Here is a 9,575-nt window from a genome sequence, read left to right as displayed (position 1 = left end):
CTTTAATTTTTTTCCTTTTTTTTTTTTTTCCTCTTGCCCCACTGCATTGGACAGACCCTCCAGGACAGTGCTAAATAGAATTTGCAGGAGTAGACACACTTGCCTTGCTCCTGGTCTTAGGGAAAAACATTCAGTCTTTCACCATGAATAATGATGTTAGTGACCTATTCTTCTTATTTATTTATTTATTTTTGTAGAAACCCTTTATCAAGCTTGAGGAAGTTCTCTGCTAGTTTGCAGAGAGTTGGGGTTTTTGTTTTTTGTTTTGTTTTAAAATATTCAGTAATAGATATTGGATTTTGTCAAATAATCTTTGTGCATCTGATGGGAGATCATATGGTTTTTCTTTCTTAGTTATGGCAAATTTCTTAGTTATGATAAAATTTGCCATAACTAAGAGTTGGCTCAACTCTTACTTGAGCCAACCAAGTAAGGTTGGCTCAGTGTTAAGCCAACATTAGTTTTCTGGGATAAATTCTACTTGGTCCTGACCTGGGAAGAGGATGGAGGTTGAAAGCCTACCCAATAGCATGTGCCCCTCTTGTTGAGTTTGAGGAGTGGGTACAAGGCACAGATAAAGGGGTTGGGGTTGGGGGTAAGATGGGAGACCCACAGCCTAGAGCAGAGAGACTCTGGGATTCTAATCTGGACTCATCCACTCTGTTTCCTCCCTGTCCTCACCCAAGGACTTTACTCCTTAGGGAATCTCCATACTCTTCTGCCAAAGCAAAAACGTCCCCTTAGGTCATTAATAGTCTAGTCCTCAGGGCAGAGGAAAGGAGCTGTCATTTCCACTCCCCAACCTGGCCAGGGTCCAGCATCACTATGGTCCAGCATCACCATGTAATGTCCCCTTTCACCAGCTTTTGCTGTACTTGAGGCGTTTTTCTCCTGACTTACCATCACTACAGGGTGGGCATGGAGCTGATGAGGGCTAGGAGGGTGGAGGAGGCAGAACTAGAAAGCCCTCCCTCCCCGCTACCCCATCTTCTGCTGGAGACTCCTGGCCCCGCCCTTCTCCCCTCTCAGCATGTGCTCCCCTCATCAGCTCTTGGCATTTTTTGCCAACAATTTCACTTTTGTGTCTCATTTCTGCGACATCTCCACAGTCAGGTGGGGCTGATGGATCCTGCAGTTCATGTGAATTCTGCTTTGAAATAGGGGTTGATATATATACGTATTTCAAGAACTGGGTCTACTTGTAACACAGAAATTAACTGCAGTCCTAGATGCATAAGATAATGCAGGAATATCTTCCAAGTGCTGAAGAGAAAGGAATTGGAACTTGAATTCTATATTGAGCCAAATTACCCAGTCATGAAGCCTCCCACAGGGGAAACGCTTACCCCCGAATGCCTCCTGTGTCAATGCTGTCGTGTCAATCTTTGGTAGTGTTTGACTTCATACTAAGAAACCAAAGTAAAAGTAATTCAAAACCACTGATTATGTACAACAAATCAAAATTTGCTACTTTGGGAAGTTAAGGTAGAAGGAGGGATGATTAGTTCTTTTGTAATTGAGTCATTTTTTTCTTTGTGAAACCATCAGAGGACCATTGGTTTTTTATTTTATTTTATTTTTTAAGATTTTATTTATTTATTTGACAGAGATCACAATTAGGCAGAGAGACAGGCAGACAGAGAGAGAGAGAGAGAGGAGGAAGCAGGCTCCCTGCTGAGCAGAGAGCCTGATATGGGGCTCCATCCCTGGACTCTGGGATCATGACCTGAGCTGAAGGCAGAGGCTTTAACCCACTGAGCCACCCAGACACCAAGAGGACCATTGGTTTTAAAGAAACTGCCAGCCCCCCCGGCAGTTCCGTTCCCCAAAGGTAACCACTGTTAACAGGCTTCTGTGCCTGCTTCCAGGATTTCAATGTGTCTTTAGATGTGTATGTACATCTCTCCCTCTGCCTGATGTGGGGCTTGGTCCCAGGACCCTAAAACATAGAAAAGAGCTGGTTCTAAAACATATACTACATGACACAATTTATGCATGTCTGCATAAATTGTGTCATGTAGTATATGTTTTAGAACCAGCTCTTTTCTTTTGGCAACATATCTTTCTCTATAGCTACGTGTACACCTCCCTCATTAGTTTTAAAGGTTGCAGAAAACACCGTTATGTGCTATAACCGCAAATTTTTTTTGATGGACATTAGGCTTGTTTCTAGTCTTTTGGTTGTTGCTAATGAAGCTGAAATGAACATTCTTGGGCAGGTATCTTTAAGCTTTCCTAAGAATGCATCTGAAGGATACACTTCTTCTTGGAAGCAGAATTGCTGAGTCAGAGCAAATGTACATTTTGGATTTTGACTGACATTGCCAAATTGCCATTCCATAGCATGGGGCCAATCTGCCCTTATTTTTTTCCCATGCTAACTGGTTCTGGTTTTAGCAGACTTTTTACATTTTAACTAATCTGAATGGTAAAGATGCTGTTAAATTCTTTTACTTCAAGTTTAGTGCTTCATAATTTTAGTGGTTTTTTTTTTTTGAAGATTTTATTCACTTATTTGACAGACAGAGATCACAAGTAGGCTGAGAGACAGGCAGAGAGAGAGAGAGAGACAGGAGGAAGCAGGCTCCCCGCTTAGCAGAGAGCCCGACATGGGGCTCGATCCCAGGAGCCTAGGATCATGACCTGAGCTGAAGGCAGAGGCTTTCACCCACTGAGCCACCCAGGTGCCCCAATTTTAGTGTTTTTTTTGTAGAACTTTGTCTCCTGGATACTTACCCCATTCCCACCACCAATAACCACAGGTATAAAGGGGGTTAATTAAATAACCATCAGACATTTGTATTATTGTATAATTTGACTTTTCTTTACCTTTACAATATTACCTAAAACAAATTTCAGAACTATTATTTGAAATGAACAAAAACTTGAATATTCACTTAAATTAAAAAAATCTTTTTCACTAGGGAGTGGAGTCTTTCTAGAATGGTGGGTTAAAAATATCCAATGTTTTTCAGATCCATGAATCTGACTTCTAAAGAGAACTAAAAGGAGCTTACTGAAATTGTTATCTTAAGGAAAGAGCATATTTACAAGATATTACAAGTTCTGTGGAGAAACTTAATGACAAAATTTACATACCTATTTCTAAAAGGAGGTACTTAGGAACAAGCCAGACAAGAAGGTAAAACAACAACATTTCAAGGAAGAATATAGAAGTAGACTTAAATGAAATGATATACTGTGTTACTCAAGAACATAAATTCTCTGAAAGTAATTGGGGAATTGCTGTATCCCCCAGTACCCAGGACAGTGCTGGGATATAGGTGCTCAGGAAATAATGTTGAATGGACGTATGTAATGAATAGGAAGATAAGATATTTTTAAAAAAGATTTGGGATTTATTTATTTATTTATTTTAAGGGAGGGACAGTGTGTGTGCACAAGCAAGAGTGAGCACAGGTTGGGGAGGGGCAGAGGGAGAGAGAGGATCTCAAGCTGACTCTTTGCTGAGCTCAGAGCCCTACTTGGGGCTCGATCTCACAACCCCAAGATCATGACCTGAGCTGAAGCCAAGAGTCTAACTCTAACACTTAACTGACTGAGCCACCCAGGTGCCCCAGGATGATAATATCTTAAAGATGACAATTGTCACCCGATTTATGTATAAATTAAATACAATATCAATAAAAATCTCAATAGGATTTCTTATGGAACTAGACACTCAAAAATTCATAAGAAAGAGTAAATACGTTGAATGTGGAAGATTCTTTTGAAAAAGAAGAATGGGGAAGGATAATTTATCTTAATGGAAATCAAAACATATTAAAAAGTTATGGTAGGTCGCCTGGGTGGCTCAGTGGGTTAAAGCCTCTGCCTTCAGCTCAGGTCATGATCTCAGGGTCCTGGGATCAAGCCCCACATCAGGCTCTCTGCTCAGCAGGGAGCCTGCCTCTCCCTCTCTCTCTGCCTGCCTCTCTGTCTACTTGTGATCTCTGTCTGCCAAATAAATAAATAAAATCTTAAAAAAAAATAAAAATGAAAAATAAAAAGTTATGGTAATTGAATGATAAGGCATTGACACAGGAATTGATAGACTAGTAGATCAGGAGAATAGAATACTCTAGAAAAAAACACACATTTATGGTAATTGATAAAGGTAGTATATCATTTCAGTGGAGAAACAGATTATTCAACTAAAGGCACTGGGACAGTTGGATATCCACTTGGAAATGAATGGAAGTAGTTCACTATTACACTGTACACTTACACTATTCACACACAAAAACTCCAGGTGCTTTAGTGATCTCAATGTGAAAAGTCAAAATATTAAGCTATTAGAAGAATATACAGGAGAATATGTTTATGATCTTTAAAAAGGAAAGATCATTTTAAACAAGTCTGAAAAGGAAAATCCATAAAGAAAAAGACTGATAAATTTGACCACTGCAAAATTAAGAACCTATAGTGGGGGCGCCTGGGTGGGTCAGTCAGTTAAGCATCCAACTCTTGATTTTGGCTCAGGTCATGATCTCAGGGTTGTGAGATCAAGCCCCAAGTGTCGGGCTCTTCACTGGGCATGGAGCCTGTTGAACACTCTCTTTCTTCCTCAGCCCCTCTCGCCTCCCTCTCTCCCTCTACAGAAAAAAAAAAAAAATTAAAACCCCATAAAAACTATAAATAAGAAATGACAGACTGGAAAAATATTAACAATGTGCAAAATAACTGACAGATTAGTATTATTCAGAATATATGGTAACTTTTACAAATCAATAAAAAGAATGACAATCGGATAGAAAAACAAACACCACCAAACACAGGAAATTTTCAAAAGAGCTAATACAGATAAAAAGATGCTGGCTATTAACTAAAGAAATAAAAATTGAACCAGTAGTATGAGTCCAATTTTGTCCTTGAGAATTTTTGTTGAGTTTGGAGGACAGTTTGATAATAGCTATTTTTTAACAATTCTGAATGCACAACACCTGTGGTGCACTTCTCAGTCTTTACACTGGAGAAAGGTGTGTGTGTGTGTGTGTGTGTGTGTGTGTGCAGTGTGTATAGAGGCCTCTTGCTGCATTGTTTTTAAAATAGTGAGAAAATAGGAAAATGTCAGCTTCCATCAAGAGAGGAATGGTCATGTAATGGAGGTAGAGCTCAACTAAAGAATATGTGTAAAAGTTAAAAAAAAGTTGGCTGTTTTCTAGATGGTACATGATAGGTCTGCAAGATGTCACTGAGCGGGAAAAGCACATTGCTCCGCAAAATATGAGATGTGATATCATGTATGGAAAAACAAAGGCAGAAGAATGTTCCCCCGTAGATCCATACATAGGAATGAATAGAAAGTAAAAGGTCTGGGGCATCTGGGTAGCTCAGTGGGTTAAGGCCTCTGCCTTCGGCTCGGGTCATGATCTCAGGGTCCTGGGATTGAGCCCTGCATCGGGCTCTCTGCTCAGCAGGGAGCCTGCTTCCCCCTCTCTCTCTGCCTGCCCCTCTGCCTGCTTGTGATCTCTCTCTGTGTGTCAAATAAATAAATAAAAACTTAAAAAAAAGTAGAAGGTCTGGAAGGGCCAACGCAAGCATGACAGTAGTGTGCCTCTTCGAGGAACAGAGGAAAGAGACTGCAGTCGGGCATGGGCTTCATAACCTAACCCACGGACCGTTTGCAGGATTGGCAATATTTTAATTGTATTCAAAATATATCCAAGCATTATCCATGTCCTTCAAAACCAATTCTTTAAAATGTAAAGAGCAGGGAAAGAAGGCCTCTGGGCTAGGTGCCTTTACTGCCCCTGAGGAGTGCTTGGCCCCGCTGCCGCCACCCCAAGCTCCCAAAGCCTCATTCCCTTCAACCACAGACACGCAGGAAATCCGGCGGCAATCCCAACTGAACTCTTTCCTAAACAGCATGAAGAAAGAACGCGCTGTTTTGCAAGCAGTGGCAGAGAGCCCGTTATCCCACAGGCAGTTGGACTTCACCCTAGGGGTGGGGATGTTTGGGGAAGGTAAGTGGGGAGAAGGGGTGGCTCCCTCAAAGGACTACAGTCTGGGGATGTAGGAGTGGCAGCAGTGCCCTCCAGAGGCCACCCCCAGGATGGCGACCAGGCGACCAGGATAGGGCAAGATTGGTCTGGAGTATCTCCTCGGGCAGACATGTTCTTCTGGTTGCTTCGAATGCTGAGAAGCCTTCTGAGCCTCACAGACCCCTGTGCCACACAAACAAGGTCCACACGAGGGATCCCCCATGGGCAGCCTTCAGCAGACCCTGCTGTGTCATCACTGATCGGTTAGAAACCTCGTAAAGTCACGAAGCCTCCCAAGCCTCCACCCACCTGCAAACGCAAGCGCACAGCCCCAGGCCTGAGCCAAAGGCAGGTGGTTTGGGGATGGTTGAGAATTCCTGAGAATCCTCCCACCTCCATATGGGTACAGCAAAGGGCATTTTTAACATCATTCTTTGAAGAGGCTTTAGCTTTCCAAACATTCATTGCATCATTGCCCCCTGTGAGAAAACAGGGCTGGCCTCTCACCCCCAGCCCTTCATCCCAGGGGTGCCTCCTGCCCAGCGTTTAGCCTCTGGGCCTGGAGCCTGGGGCACCCTCCACTCTGCTGAGTCAGCTTTCTAAAACGTACCTCTGAGCCCTTCAAGGCCTTTACGGCTCCCTGGAGCCTTCAGGACAAGAACTTCTCAACAGGCCATCAAGACTGTTAGGTTCCTGCCTTTCCAAGCTCATCCGGCCTCATCCTTGCCCCCAGCTGGAACTGTCTAAATGAAGACCACTGGTGTCAAGGCCTTTGCTATGCTGTTCTCTGGCCCACAATGCTCTTCCTCCCTGTGTCTACTTGGTCAACCTCTTTCTTTTTTTAAGATTTTATTTATCTAGGGGCACCTGGGTGGCTCAGTGGGTTAAAGCCTCTGCCTTCGGCTCAGGTCATGATCCCAGGGTCCTGGGTTTGAGCCCCACATCAGGCTCTCTGCTCAGTAGGGAGCCTGCTTCCTCCTCTCTCTCTCTGCCTGCCTCTCTGCCTACTTGTGATCTCTGTCTGTCAAATAAATAAATAAAATCTTAAAAAAAAAAGATTTTATTTATCTATTTGATAGAGAGAGAGAGAGAAATGAGAGGGAAACAAGCAGGCAAAGGGAGAGGGAGAAGCAGGCTTCCTACCAAGCACGGAGCTCAAAACGAGACTCAGCCCCAGGACTCTGAGATCATAACCCGAGCCAAAAGCAGATGCTTACCCAACTGAGGCAGACGCTTAACTGACTGAGCCACCCAGGCATTCCCTACTTGGTTGACTTCTAAACATTCCTAAAGATAGTCTCAAGCACCAACTCCTCAAGAAACCCTTCCTCCGTACCGATTGGTCTAAGTGCTGCTCTTCAGTGCTCCCAAAGAACCCTGCACGAGGCTCTTACGTTCTGTTACTGTCATCTGTATTCTCCTGTGCGCTCCTCGAGGACAAGGCCTTCGCTCTGCAGGGTATGCACAGTGGTGAGCACAGGGCAGGCGACATATGCAAGGGCCTGGTAAATACTTGTTGAATAAGTGCCCGAAAGAAAGGTCACAAATAAGTATGCAGAGGTCACTGGGTGAAGAGTGCTGGTGTGGGAGGCAGGCAAACCTTAAGAGATGGTAAACTCTAGGAAACAAAAAGGGTTATTGGAGGGTGGGGGTGGGGAATGGGGTCACTGGGTGATGGGCATTAGGAGAGCACGTGATGTGATACAGTTAGATGCAACTGAGGAACCACTAAATTCTACCCCTGAAACTAATTATACACTATCTGTTCACACACTGAATTTAAATAAAGAATTTTTTTTTTCAAGATTGCTTGTGTGGAAGTCAGGAGACCTAACAGCCAGATTATCCTGAACTGTGCCACACGGTCACCTTCGGCACAGGCGCTTCCTTTCCTGTCTCTGTCTTTTTTATCTGTGCTGCAAGGGGCTTGTGTTAAATGTCTCTTTCCCCCTAAAAAAGTAAAAGGACGCTGACTGTCAGAGTTGACGAGGGTAAAGGGGAACAGGTGTTCCATGCATGGCTAAAGGGAGGGTGAAATGCACTCTTCATGAGGCCATCTGACGATTTTTTTAGTCTATGTTTTATGCGCATTACTTATAATAGCCAAACTATGGAAGCAATCATAGTGTCCATCAATAAATGAATGGACAAAGAGGATATGCAAAGGATGAATTAAGATACATACACAATGGTACATTAGGCAGCCCCCCAGAATAAGATCTTGCCATTTGCCAAGACACTGGTGGACCCAAAGGGTAAAATCCCAAGTGCTTAAATCAGAGGAAAACAAATGATTCCACTCATATGTGGACTTGCAGAAACAAAACAAATAACAAAGAAAAAAAGGAGATGAACAAAACCCCAAACTCTTTTTTTTTTTTTTTAAAGATTTTATTTATTTATTTGACAGACAGAGATCACAGGTAGGCAGAGAAGCAGGCAGAGAGGAGGAAGCAGGCTCCCCGCTGAGCAGAGAGCCCGATGCGGGGCTCGATCCCAGGACCCTGGGATCATGACCTGAGCTGAAGGCAGAGGCTTTAACCCACTGAGCCACCCAGGCGCTCTAAAACCCCAAACTCTTAAATACAGAGAATAAATTGATAGTTACCAGAGGGGATGGAAGGATGGGTTAGATAGATGAAGGGGATTAAAAGTCCACATATGGTGATGGGCACCGAGTAATTTATAGAATTGCTGAATCACTCTATTGGATCTCTGAAACTACTAAAACACTGAATTAATTATACCGAAATTAAAACAAAGTAAAATTAAGGTGTTAGGAAAACAGTAGATGCTATACGGATTACAAAAGATATAGTTCTCCAAATATTTTATAAATACTTAACATATGTTTAACTCAAATATTAAAAGAGAAAAATTAAAGTGGGATACTTGACAATTTTTTTAAAGACTTAAAAATATTGATACCTAAATATGCAACAATTTTACTTCAAGGCCTAAGGAAATAATTGAAGATGTGACAAGAGATTTTACCCAACAGATGTTGGCCTTAGTACTGCTTATAACACTGAAAATAGGAAACAACCCAAGGATCTAACAAGAAGGGATTAGTGAGCAAATCCTAGTACTTAATGCAAAATATTATGCAGATATGTGAATGAACTAAGTCTATTTATCGACATAGAGAGAATCCAGGCTAAAGTACTAAAGTACTTTAAGTACTAAAACTAGGTCGTAAAGCAATATTTAAAGTATATTTTTATCACCATTTTAAATACATATTATATCTACATATAGGGTGTCAAATGATTAAATGGGGTTATTTATGCATAGTGGGGTTATGAGAAATTTTCTTCCTGCTTCTTATTTGTATGAAAAATGACAAGCCTGGAAAGATAAAAATTTTGCTTTTAACCTCACTTGATTAGAAGTAATTTTGGTTTATTTTAATTTTTTCTTGTGTTCTTTGACTTTTCATGAATAGAAATATATTACCTGTAGGATTAAAAAAGTATTTTCTTTTTAAAAAAAGTTTTATTTATCTAGGGGCACCTGAGTGGCTCAGTGGGTTAAAGCCTCTGCCTTCAGCTCAGGTCATGATCCCAGGGTCCTGGGATCGAGCCCCGCATC

This window comes from Mustela nigripes, chromosome 16 (assembly GCF_022355385.1).
Source record: "Mustela nigripes isolate SB6536 chromosome 16, MUSNIG.SB6536, whole genome shotgun sequence".
NCBI classification, from domain to species: Eukaryota; Metazoa; Chordata; class Mammalia; order Carnivora; family Mustelidae; genus Mustela; species Mustela nigripes.
Note: the sequence above shows the minus strand (reverse complement) of the source record.